Below are 14,344 nucleotides of genomic sequence, written 5' to 3' on the forward strand. Positions count from 1 at the left end.
CTTTGAGCCACTAAGGTACTGGCTAGAGGACCCTGACCAGACCAGCATTAGCCCACATCTAGGGCAGGTTGCACCTGTAGGTAAGAGATAGTCAGGGTTTCTCAGCTTTGGCACTATTGACCTTTGGGACCAGGTTATCCTTTGTTGCAGGAGTTGTGCTGTGCCTTGTAGGATGTACAGCAACATCCCTGGCCACTAGTCATTAACGTCCAGTCGTGACCATCAAAAATACCTCCAGCCATTGCTAAAGGCCCTGCTCTCTATTGCCCAGGCCTGCCAACTGCTTCTATATGCTCACCTATGTGGTAAAAATAGGCTGAGTTTTTGTTAGGGTGGAAGAAAGTATAATCTAATCAGCTATAATTAATAGGTTGTCAGAGCTCTTCATGAAATTCCAGAGAAAACCCTGTTGAGGCTATTTGTTCCTCCTGAGGAGAACATGATCCAAATTTTACCATTTGATTATTCACTCATCTTATTAGCATATATTACTTTAGGGTGGCTCCAGAATTTCTCCAGGGAAGGGGTGTATGTTACTTAGATTTTTTTTTGATGTCACATGGCTTTCAGAGTACTGATGGAAATTGGGAAGAAAGATCTAAACCTGCCCAGGCCATTCTTGGCAATATTAAATCTTATTACTAGGGTATTTTCTGGGATGTTAGGTAAAAATCTTTCAGCTTATCAAGTATTTTGAGCTGGTCAGTTTTCTTATTTGTTTTTCTGGAGTTTGTTCATTTTTACAATTAATTTTGTACCTAAGACCTTTATAAGAACTTTAAAACTATGAAACTATATGCTAAAATATATTTTTATGCTAACATTTATTGAAAGTATAAACCAAATCACTCATTCATACCAAGGTTTGAGCTATGGCTGATATGAGATATAATAATCAGTGAGAGATTCAGGAATCTAAAGTGGTAGATTATAAAGCTTCTGAAATTCTTAAAAGGAGTATTATGCAAGTCAAGTTGTTAGTTATACTAAATATTAGCTATAATAACAATAATTTAAAAATTACCAAGGGCTTATTATATGCTACTGTACAAAGGGCTTTTACAGCATTTCTCATGAAATCCTTTATAACCCCATGAGATTATTGCTGTTATTATCCCCATTTTATAGGTAAGCAAACCGAGGCATGAAAAGTAACTGGCCTAAGGTCAGTCACAGGTGCAGTGGGTTGTGAGGTCAGCATTTTATCCCAGGCAGTCTGACTACAAAGTCTGCACTCATCATGATTATACTATTCTGTCCATTTTTCTCGTATATGAACTAAAGGAGTTGTATATGAACTATTTCTGCAGTCTTACTTTTCACTTTTTTTTCACATTCATCTCATCTTCTGTCATTATAATTATGTATATAAAATAATCATTAATGTATATAGCATCATGACTAAAGCTAGTAATACTGTATGGCATGTTTGAGATTTGCTAAGTGAGTAAATCTTAAAAGTTCTCATCACAAGAAAAAAAAATATTGTAACTCTGTATGTTGACAGTTGTTAACTAGACTTATTATGGCGATCATTTCACAATATATACAAATATAGAATCATTATATTATATACCTGAAATTAACATGTTATATGTCAGTTATATCTCAATGAAAAAATCATATTGAACATATAAATGAGAAAATTCTCATGCCCTAGTCTAAATCTGTATTTCCCTGAGTTATACTTGGCAGTGAGGGCAACAGCAAACTACAAATATAATAATGTGAGATATTAATAACAATGTCTACTATTAATTCACTCCAGTGCCTCCTATATAAAGACCTGTTGAAATTCTTCATGACTGTGACTCAGGGAATCCCCTCCCCTCTCTGCTGGGCTCTAGAGGCAGAGAGCAACCCAAACCCAGTTTGCCTTGGAAGGAGAAAGGGGAGTAGCCCATTAACAATTGGCCAAGCAGAAACGTTTAAGCAGCTGAGCTCACCATGTGGGAGAGGCATCAAGACACCAGAGATGCCAGCTTATCCCTAATGCTGTCACCAGCGTAGGGATCACACCTCACTTCCTGCCCTGAGCTCAAGATTACAAGTTCCCTGGGGCAGAGGGGCTCTTCACCTGCCTTCCTTGCCTTCTGTCCCCCTGGGGCAAAGAAGGGACAGGGAAGACAGTCAGCCCTCCCCTGCCTGGTCCGAGCCTTTCACAGCCTCCCTTTCATCCCTGGAACAGTGTCTGAAAACTCAATCCTCCAGGGACTGGCCCCAGCCAACATCTGGAGGTGGTGGTGGACCCCAAAGAGAAGGAGAGTGTAGGCAATGTCGAAAAACATTCGAATTCCAATGTTTAAAAGTACTGTGCCTCCATGACCTGGCTAAAAGGAACGAAATGGGGTCATTTGTTGAGACGTGGATGGACCTAGAGACTGTCATACAGAGTGAAGTAAGTCAGAAAGAGAAAAACAAGTATATTAACGCATGTATGTGGAACCTAGAAAAATGGTACAGATGAACCAGTTTGCAGGGCAGAAATAGAGACACAGATGTAGAGAACAAACATATGGACACCGAGGGGGGAAAGGGCAGGGGAAGTGGTGGTGGTGTGATGAATTGGGCGATTGGGATTGGCATGTATACACTGATGTGTATAAAATGGATGACTAATAAGAACCTGCTGTATAAGAAAATAAATTAAATAAAATTCAAAATTTCAAAAAAAAAAAAAAGTACTGTGCCTACAGAACAAAACCATCTGTGGCCAGATTGTGGCCCCAGGCTGCCAATTTTTGACCTCTGTTAGAACTTCCCATCATGAGAAGGCTTCAGTGATTCCTTCAGAACAGGAACAGTTTGACCTGACAGGAAACGTGGCTCTCGCTTCAATCACGAGACGTGTGCGTGTATTTTTAAACGCATATTCTTTATTCTCCCTTTAAGTAAATAGATATTTGAAAAAGCCAGATGCGTGACTTTACAGCGTGACTCACAGTAAACAATCCAACGGCAACGCCCCTCAGCCTTGAAGCAAAAACAGGAAACCATTTTGCCTCCCTCCCTCCCTCCCCCCAGCCTTTTATTAATAAATGTGGGGCGGGGGGTTCGGTTGGGAGGACAGAAAGTAAGTGGCTGTGTGAATGAGCTTTTAAAAAATGACCTACAGGTGAAAAGAGCCAGGTACCCTCATTTTACACTACAAAATTCCAGGCTGTGCCCTTCTTTAGAAACCATTTAATTATTTCCTATGTTTTCAAAAACACATTGCTCTTTATTCATCCTCGTGTCCTTAACTACATATGTTTGGTTTGTGTGGGCACTGGGATCTCAGGAGGATGTTATCAGCTCCACTGGTGAATAGATTTGGCTTTTTCAATGTAGAACTCCTAGTTCATGGCATCTTATTTGTGTTTCTCTGATTGCTGCTAACAGGATCCTTTACAAACATCTGTGGTGGGGTGGGAGGAGACTTGGGGGCTGGGCCTGAGGGAGATGAATATAACATGGCCAAGGACGGGTACTGGGCTGATAGTCATGACATACAGTTCAGAAATCAACATGCATTAATCCAACTCTGTAAATCAGGTCCAGATTATGGAATCGGTTAAAGACCTGCAGAGGAAAGATCATTAGGGAGGGAGGGCGTCTGCTACCTGCCAAGACCCCCACTGGGTGACCTTGGACCTAATCTCTGCATCTTCAGCTGGGAAATGAGAGGGGGTTGAATAACTTCTGAGGTTCCTTCCAGCTTTAACATTCTATGACTCTCTGATTTGTTATTCTTTGTGTTACCGAACCAAACTTGGGTGCGCGTACCCACACACAGTAAAGCCAATCTGCTGACCCCAGGTTATGGTGAAGGAAAATGCAGCATTTATTGCAGGGCACCAAGCAAGGAGTCCAGGGCAGCTAGTGCTCAAAAGACCTAAACTCCGTGATGGGTTTCAGCAAAGCATCTTTAAAGCTCAGGTGAGGGAGGGGGTCTCAGGGCATGTGATCAGCTGGTGCACAATTCTCTGGTTGATGGTGAGGTAACAGGGGTTAACATTATCAATCCTTAGGTGCCAGTAGGTCTGGGGTCTGTGTGCTCATGGTCATCAAGTAGTTAATTTCTTCCATTGGGTGGTGGTTTTAGCATCTCTCTAGGGACTTCAGAGAGGAGCTAAAGCAGAAGATATGGGGGAGGGGTCTGCCCTAAGAAGGCCCCATAGGGTCTTGCTCGGTTACATTTGATCTCATGATGTATGGGCTTTAAATGGAATCGACACCAGAAAATTCACGGGAAACGTAGAATCATCTTAAACCCAAGAAGATAAATTCCTTTATTTAATGAAGTCTACATTGCATCAGTGTTAGTTAATTCAAGTAGCATCTTCTCTCTTCCTCTGTTTGTAGTACACTGTCGTACCAAGTGCGACAGTGAATGAATCAAGTGCCTAGGGGCGAAATAGTGCTACATAAACATTAAGCTCAACGGAAGGCTGAATAATATCCTATTTGTTGTCATTTGAGCCTTGCATATTTGCAAAGTGCTACTAAGTCGTTTTATTAACCCGTTTAAGGTGGCACTTGGCAAATGAGAGGGTGAAACTCCTAGACCAAGGAGGTATGGCAGGGGATGAATATTTCTTGACCCTCTTTGGAATTGGAAATGATGGAGATTATGAGAGAATTGAACTGAGTCATCCAAGAGACCCCCCTGGAATGGGAAGTCAGCGGCCCATGCCTTCAATGTGTCTTCTTAGAAAAGTCACTGACATTTAGTGTCCCCTGGTTCTCGGTTTATAAAATTGGTCTTATAAAAAGTATTGTCCCAGAAACTTCAAGATGATTGGCCAGAGACAACCTGGAAAACTGCCCCCATATAAGCAACCTAAGCCGCCCCTATTGTGTGCAGCTCACTTCGAGTTCACCCAAGTGCTCTTCCACATGTACTTTGCTTCTAATAAACACTGTTTCTAGTTCAAAAAAAAAAGTATTGTCCCAGTTAATTCTTGCCACCATTTTTTAAAGAATTTCTAGAATCCCAGATTTTTTTTAAGTGATAAATGAATATACCTTATGGTTATATTAGAAATACTCTTAAAAATAGTGTGTGTGTGCACACACACGCATACGTGCACACTTGTATGCTTAAAATATCTGCTTTATTCTTCATACTCAGGTTCATTAGTCACAGTAGAAAAAGAGGACCTAGTATGTATGTAAGCTATTACATATAGAATGGATAAACAACAAGGTCCTGCTGTATAGCACAGGGAACTATATTCAGTATCCTGAGATACATGACCTTCTGCTTGATTTTAAGACAAAAAATTTATACATACAGCTCTTCCAAACAGTTGGCTGGTACAGTGTTTTTGGAATTTATATATTTATTGATTTGTTATTGAGCATGTAATTTGTTACTTCTTCCAAAGGAAACTCCAACGCTGACCTTCTTTGAAGTCTTCTCCTACACTAAAAATCTTGTTATTTGAGACATCTGAAATGAAGTGGGCCTTTCCTCCTCCCCACTCTCTTTTCTTTAGCACAGGATATCAGAAGTGCTACTCTTTCATGCTTTGTACTTATAAACTAACATTAGACTAAAAAATGTATTGTCTAAAATAGTGTCTGTGAGAGTTAATAGCTCCTGTGGGTGGGCCATATGATAACTCTACCATCACTCTCTGTGTGATATTTATAATTATTAGTGTCTTCTTTCTAGCCAACAGTTATATGGCTTAGTTTTCTAATTATGGAGACAAAGAATGAGTTTTCACACAGAGGTATTATTGTTTTTACTGCCCTGGAAAATGAAGATTTATGAAAAGAAACTAATTTCCGTTGGCCTCTGGCTTCCTACCAGTCTTTTAGGTTCAGCTGTTACTTCACCACACTTGAAGGAGGGTAAGAATGCACATCTCTTTGTTTGGGGGATATTCAGTGGTAGCTAGATTCCATGTCTCCTTTCTCTAGAAATCATTCAGATTCAGTATAGTTTAAAATAACAAAGTAAGCTATTCGAATCCCAGCCCAACTTTGTAAACTAATTTCCTACTGGGTCACTTGGAAAGCCAAGTGTAGAGTTTGGCTGACATCTTCCCTTTTAGACATAGCTGCCAATGCTACCCGCAGAGCAGGTGATGGTTAGGAGCCAGGTAGCACCCAGCAGCCAATTATACGCAGCCAATCCCTGGTGATTTCCTTTGCCCCAGTCAGCGAGTACACAAACTGCTGGAAAATCTCCAACACCCACTTGGCTTGTGGCTCTGTCATAGCCTCACTTATTGCTTTCCATGTGGAAGCCGATCAAGGCTTTGGCTCAGGAGGCTCAGGAAGAGAAAGGTGGGCTTTATCCTCAGCCTGCAAAGCAAAGGATAATGCGTTTGCATCACTTCTGTATTCCACAGTCCTCCGTTAAACGAAGGCAGTGGTCTCTATTTGAAAGATACCCTTTTCAAAGTGTACTTCAAATGCATTGAGCACTTACTCTCTTCTGTTTGGAATCACTAGGGTTTAGAGTTGTTTTTTTTTTTTTAATTTTTACCATCTTTATTGGAGTATAATTGCTTTACAATGTTGTGTTAGTTTCTGCTGTATAGCAAAGTGAATCAGCTATACATATACATATATCCCCATATCTCCTCCCTCTTGCGTCTCCCTCCCACCCTCCCTATCCCACCCCTCTAGGTGGTCACAAAACACTGAGCTGATCTCCCTTTGCTATGCAGCTTACCACAATGTTCATTGCAGCTCTGTTTACAACAGCCAGGACATGGAAGCAACCTAAGTGTCCATCGACAGATGAATGGATAAAGGAGATGTGGCACATACATACAATGGCTTTAGAGTTTTTGAGAGTCCTGTAGGTTGGTATAACTATTCCTTCTGTATCGACAAGGAAAATGGTTGCTCAAAAAAGTAAAATCATGTTTCTAAGGTCACAAACCTGGGACGTTGTGGCTCTAGGATTTGAATCAGAATCTCTCTCTCTTTTTAAACAGTATAGTTACATTTATGCATACATTCTTTGTGCTATTGATACAGTTGTCATATAGGTTACATCTAAATATGCTATAAACTCTACCGTACAATGCTTTAATTTTGCTCTAAACTACCATATGTCTTTTCAAAACATAAAGAAAGGAAAAAAGAAAAAAAAAAAAAAAAAAAGATACCCTTTTCAACTCCCCCTAGTGGTGACCATAGGAACAAAAGATAAAATTCCAGCCACACACACATCTGCACACAGGACAGCTTCAACACAGAATGTTCCCGTTTCTCGGGATGAATAGCCAGGCACGCTGGCATCTTTACTTCAGCCTGAACTAAAACCAGATTCCTTCCTGGCAGGAGTCTCTCCAGCCAGCTGCAAACTGCCTGGTGCCTGAGCTCCCCAATGAGGACAAGAAAAAGAAGGTTTCAAAATACATTTGGCATGGTGCTCCAATTCCGATCCCATTAATTTTCATTTACCCTTTTCCAGAATTCAGTTCATAGATTTGATCTGAAAGTCATCAATGAGTTTTATAGCTCTTAGAAAATCTTACCGTCTGGCTGTAGAGCTCTTCTTCTTTTAAAGCAGCTTGACAATTTCAGAATATAAAAGTACAGGTAAATGAAGAAAAGGTGCCAGATCAGTACATGTAAAACAGCATTGACTGAATTATATAGAGGGTAACTCAAGCCGAATAGTCTCCTTCTCAGCTCAGCACAATATTGAATATATGAGCGCTGTATAAAAATGGGCTGCTGCTTCCCAGTGACCGAGTATTTCAATATCCTCCACTACTTTTCAGGATTATGAGTTTAGTCTAAGAATGTTATCGAGATTTATCTAGCACCCTTCTTCCAATTACTGTGCATGATACTTGGAATAGACGATGGACCCACCCATTTATTCTGAGCAGTTACTGTGGATAAAGGTGCTGTGTCACTGTAAATCAGAGTGTCTCTGTCTGAAATGTTATTTAATAGTGTCCAGAGCTGTAAGTGGAATCTAGTGGTTGAAACTCAGAGCCAGGAGCCAAATATTTTGTGTTCCCCTGTCAGCCCAGACATTGTGACTTTATTCTGCAGCATCTGGCCATCTGTATCCTCAGAGGGAATTGAAAATAAGAGGCAAATTTGACAAATAAAGACCAACATAGCTGCAAGATCCTGATACTGAAATCATTTCATTTTAAATTATAGGGTTAATGTATGTTTCCCATCTCAATTTGCATTATTTCTCTTCTATTTCTTTTATAAAATGACAGCAGACATCATTTAGCTACTGAAAAATGTTAATATTCTCAAGTAGAAAGAGATCTGTAGATTTAAAGCATTCAAGACCAAAGAGCTTACCAAACGGGACTTCCCTGATGGTCCAGTGGTAAAGAATCCGCCTTCCAATGCAGGGTATGCGGGTTTGAACCCTGGTTGGGGAACTAAGATCCCACATGCCATGGGGCAACTAAGCCCGCGCATCACAACTACCGAGCTTGTGCGCCTCAATGAGAAAGCCCGCGTGCCACAAGCTACAGATCCCAAGCGCCCTGGAGCCCACGAGCCACAACTAGAGAGAGAAAACCCGCACACCACAACTCGAGAGAAACACGAAAAGATCCCACATGCCTCAACAAAGTCCCGTGTGCCACAACTAAGACCCGACGCAGCCAAAAAAAATAAGGAAAATAAATAAAATAACTATTAAAAAAAAAAAGAGCTTCCCAAACTTGGGACCAGATTTTCATTCTGTTTCAATGTTTGATTTGTTTAAATTTCAAATCATTAAGAAATTCTCTGCAATTCAAAACTACAGTGAGGTATCACCTCACACCAGTCAGATGGCCATCATTAAACAGTCTACAAATAATAAATGCTGGAGAGGGTGTGGAGAAAAAGGAACCCTCCTTCACTGTTGGTGGGCATGTAAACTCGTGTAGCCACAATGGAGAACAGTGTGGAGGTTCCTTAAAAAACTAAAAATAGAACTACCGTATGATCCTGCAATCCCACTCCTGGGCATATATCTGGAGAAAACTCTAATTCAAAAAGATGCATGCACCCCAATGTTCACAGCAGCACTGTTTACAGTAGCCAAGACATGTAAGCAACCTAAGCGTCCATCGACAGATGAATGGATAAAGAAGATGTGAGATATATATAGATATATATAAATATACATACACACACACACACACACATATATATAATGGAATATTACTCAGCCATAAAAAAAGAATGAAATAATACAATTTGTAGCAACAAGGATGGACCTAGAGATTATCATACTGAGTGAAGTAAGTCAGATAAAGACAAATATCATATCATATATGTGGGATCTAAAAAAATAATACAAATGAACTTATTTACAAAGCAGAAATAGACTCACAGACATAGAAAACAAACTTACAGTTACCAAAGGGGATAGCAGGGGGTGAGGCGGGATAAATGAGGAGTTGGGGATTAACATACACACTACTGTATATAAAATAGATAAACAACAAGGACCTACCATATAGCACAGGGAACTCTACTCAATATTTTGTAATAACCTATAGTGGAAAAGAATCTGAAAAAGAATATATATATACGTATAACTGAATCACTTTGCTGTACACTTGAAACTAACACAGTATTGTAAATTAACTACACTTCAATTAAAAAAAAAAAGAAATTCTCTTTTTATTCCCCATCAGACTAAAATTTCTTGGTGATTAGCATCGTGTCGAAATCACATTAGAAAAGTCCACCCTTTCCAAACAGTATGTTGGTATAAGATGCCAAGAAATTTTTGATTGTACTTGCTCTCCATGTGTCAACTCATCATGTGTTACTAAGAATTCCAGGGCAGTCCATTTAATTATTCGGATTTGATTGAAGATGAGACAGTGTGCAAGGAATGCCTTGTTGTTTCATTTTGGTTATCTAAACCTCTGAGAAGACCCCAAGCCAGGAGTGCTTTGCTATGACCCCGTGCTATTATGAGATGGCCATTCTTCTAAGTCATCCATCCTAAGTGGCTCTTCTCATCCACTCTTTCTGGATAACTCCTGAGTAAGACCTACTTCACTCAAGTAATTTTCTCAATATTTGTCTTGCTGGCTGGGGATGAAGTTCAAGTTGAAGTTCAGTTTCATATTGAAAATATTCTGCTGACCATGGCGGAGTGTTTGAAGAGAGTATTTGACTATTCACTGAAATTTTTCTTCCTCTGGGTCTTTTTTTTTATTTTACTGCTGTACATTTGACCTTACTACAAGTTTTAGTTTAAGAATCCTTCAAGCAATTGTTATCATCATAACACAAGAAAGAGAATGATTTTACTATGCATAAGAATGGTCATGGATTCAGAGCTAATTAGAGTTGTAAGAAACTTTAACATTTACCTTCTGCAGCACCGTCTGATGTGTGCATCTACTGTACAACATAGATACGTCTGACTGATAATGTCCGACATCATGTCTTACGGAACTCTTTCCTGCAGTAGCTCAAAGGTTTTATGGGGATCCATTTGTTCCCACTTTACAAAATAGTCAGGTCACCATCATTTCTATCCTCCTACAATGGATCCCAGCTTCTGCTTTCCACCCCTTCCCCCATAATTTATTCCCCACACAGCAACCATTGTGACCTTTTTAGACCATAAATCACTCGCCTCTTTACAGTGACTTCCTATGAAATCCAACCCTGTACCCTAGACTGCAGGGCCCTGCAAAACTGACCTTGGGCTCCCTCTCCAAACCCCTCTTCTCTCCTCTTCTCACTGTTCTTCAGACAGATCGCTCATCTCTCAGGTCCTTGAATAGTCAAGACCTCAAAGCCGTCTGCTGGGAAGTCTCTTTCAAAGTTATCCAAGGAAATCCTTTGGTCTTTGTGGTTCAATGTTACCTCCTCAAAGAGGCTCTTGCTGCCCCACTATCTAAAGATGCCCGCCCATGCCACATCCCCTAACTTTCTGTCCCATTCATCTTTTTTGTTTTCTTTACGGGATCGATCACTACCAGAAGTTACTCTTTTGCTCCCACTCCTTAGGTGTAGGCTCCTAAGAGCAGGGACCTGTCTCTTGTTTACTGCTGTAAGTCATGCACATAGCAGTTTGGTCAAGTGAGAAGTTATGGTCCAAGATTTTTATAAAACTTGCTTCCAGTCACACTATGAGTAGGAACAAACTCCTGTTTCTATGAATATACCATAATATTTATGATTCCGTGACCTTGCTTATATGCTGTCCTTTCCCTGGAAGGTTGTCAGTCTTACGCATAAGTTCTAGCATCCTTTAAAACCAGTCCAGCTGCCCACCATTTTGGAAGCCTGCCCTTACCTCCTCAGGCTGGGTTATGCAACCAGTGCTAAGTACTCCATATGCCCCCTGTAGTCTCTACCATTGTTCTTATCACGTTATTTTATAATTATTGATTTCGTTGCCAGGCAGTTCCAGGAGACCAGGATCTGCTACAGGGAAGGGAGTATTTAATTCATCTTAATTTTCCCAGCCCAGAGCATGCCACTAAGCACATGCGCAGTTCAGGTTTGCTGAAGGAGACCAGAACCTTAAACTTCTGATTGTGGTTGACTGTATAGTCAAAATACATTGTGTGTTCTACAGATGGAAGCCATCAATATTTTAGTCCACATTTTATTCCTTACAATTATTTAGTTAGACCTTCAGAGTTTAAAAAAAAAAAAAACCCTCTATAATCCAAGGTCACTCGACTTAAACTGTTTTCAACACCAGGGGAATGTGGCTTGCTGTGATAATTTTCAAAATAATCTGAGGATTGCTAGGGATAATTTAAATGCACAGATAATCCCCAAACCTTACTGGAGAAATTAATTACTCCAAACATTTCATCAAAGGAGCTAACCAATGAGGAACTATATTGATATGAGTTTAAACTTCCTTACATTTCTCTTCCTAACAAAAATACGTGGGAGAAAGGGAGGGAAAAAAGGAATTATAAACAGCCCACATGCTGGATAATGAGCTCCTGAATAATTGAGAACTGCCTAAATTTGTGTTAGTCATTTTTTGCTGTTCCCTAGGACTGTCAAGTCCGTCCTGGGGGTGATGAGAGGCACTGAGGAAATAATAAAATGTGCCGTGCTCCTTTTTCTCCATTCTCAGGGAAGAAAATAACATTAATCCGGTTAACAATTCAGATAAAACCAGAAAGAAAATTGGCCCGGGTTTCACCGTGTTCCTTAATTGAAAAAAGTTTTATGCCCTAAGGGAAGACAATAGCATTTAATCAGGTATTTTTCTGACATTCTGTTTTATGTGATTAGAGATACCTGCCATGAATAATAAGTCATTTGTTTTGTTGGTGCATTTCCAAAATTTCTGGTATATTGTCTTCTCAGGTAAAGTAACTTTGTCTCCTTAACCTATTTTCCTCTGGCAATGATTTAAACAGCTCATGGAACTTAATGTAGAAGGTGTGATTCCTTCCTTCAGTAACTATTGAGCACCTACTGTGTGCCAGCCATGGCATTAAGTGCCAGATGAGACACATTGTGGGGTTTATGTTTAATGAGACCTTTCCCCATAACCAGCATATTGAAAAGGGCAATGCCATTTTTAAATGAATAAGTATTTCCACATCAAAATGCGGCTTGCAGACACAAAAAGGTCACTTGTTTTCTGCAAAAAATAGAGTTGTTCGTAATTAAATCTGAAGGGGGGAAGAAAACCTGAAAACAAATGAAAAAGCAAGGAGGCTTTATTCACAACTTTACAATTAGCACGCTCACGTTTATCTGTTTATAGAATCATAAATTATACTAGATTTTCATGTCAACTATTGTAAGCACAGAAATACTATTATAATCTGATTTGACATAGCTGTATTGTTTGAAATATATACACTCATCTCTGATGATACAGAGGGCATGACATTTACCAAAATAAATCGTGTGTTATACAGATGGAAACCATTTATATATATACACATACACACACACACACATATATATTCATTTCATTACTAATAATTACTTATACATTTCATTACTAATAATTATTTAGTTAGAACTATAGAGTTTAAAAAAATCATTTTGCTCATGAATCCCTGTAATCCTTAAGGTGTTTTATGACAAATCTATTATTAGATACAATTTTAGAAGACTAAGATATAATGCATTGCTTATGAAAGGTTCTTCAGTGAGTGAGACCCTCTCAGGAAGAATACGTACATTTAAGAATCTCCCCAAAACCTTACTCTTATGTACATTGAGAAGATACTCTCTTACCCCTTGCCTGTGTAATCAATGTTCAAACAACCATCCTAAAGCTCTGTGTAAGGCCAGACTGGCTGCAACATGAGATTTTTCTGGAACTGCAGGATTTTCCATGGGTCATATCTTCTTTTGCCATACGACTAGATAAACTCAGCCGTGGCTCAGCTCAGAAGCTGTGAATTATCACCAAGTGTGGCACTCTCCACAATTCCTCTGTTAGATTCATTGGGCCGATTGTTTTATGTAATCAAACAATTCAGTTGGGCTTCCTCAGGGCCAGCATAACTTGAGGATATCTTCTGAGGGCCTAGATTTGCTTCATTCAGAGTATCTTAAACTGATTATGTATATCCTAAAATAAAAACTATCTTTAAAGAACTGGAATAAAAATGGGAGAGAGTAACACTCAATCATTTGAGAAAAAGACTCTTAAAGCAGAACAGGCATCTCTTTTCCCATTTTTCTTTCACTATGAGCACATCTCCTAGTGCTCAGGGATGTAGTGTTTTATATAAATTCACAAGTGAAAGTGATAGTAGATCATTGCCTAAAGCTTATATTTTCTTGCTGCATGCTAGTACTTTCCACACTAATCATTTGCTAACTATAAACAAACCCATTCCATTTATGAAGCACTCATCATTTTTGCCTCTAATCATAGTTAGAAAATGGGTCTTACTTTCACTGACCTGTGAAGTAAACCATGAAATAAGCGCTTTGCCCAAAAACAGAAAGTCACTCCATGAAAACACTGAGATTAAAACCTAGAATATGAAGTTTAAATAAATAGAGTGCCATTTTTCAAAAATGCCAAGGTGGGTGGGGGAATGCATATCACTCCAGCAGAAGCTCTCCATCTACTCGATTTAACCAAGTAGCAGGTTAACCACCTTGATAACTAGCCAGATAATTCACCTGTTAGAAGGCTTCCATTCTCTTCTAACATAGACTGACTGGTCCCAGAGCATACTGACAACTCAGGGCTAAGAGGATGCCCACTCACCTCCTCTTCCCTTGAAACCCTGGGTTCCATTACTAAGAGTCTGTTGTATTTACTTCCCAACCTATTTATGCCATTTGAGGTTATTGTACTTATGCAACTTAATTCAACAGTATGTAAATCTGTAGAATACAAGTACAATAAAAATGGGTTGCTGGGGACTTCCCTGGTGGCACAGTGGTTAAG

At 39.5% G+C, this 14,344-nt stretch overlaps 1 protein-coding gene across 2 annotated transcripts in view; it reads left to right on the top strand.

The window, feature by feature from the left end:
- KCNB2 (potassium voltage-gated channel subfamily B member 2) overlaps nt 1-14,344 on the top strand; it is a 404,375-nt gene that overhangs the window by 226,749 nt on the left and 163,282 nt on the right. The gene's annotated exons all lie outside the window — the stretch shown is intronic.

Source organism: Balaenoptera physalus, assembly GCF_965194825.1.
Source record: "Balaenoptera physalus genome assembly, chromosome: 17".
In the NCBI taxonomy this organism is placed as follows: Eukaryota; Metazoa; Chordata; class Mammalia; order Artiodactyla; family Balaenopteridae; genus Balaenoptera; species Balaenoptera physalus.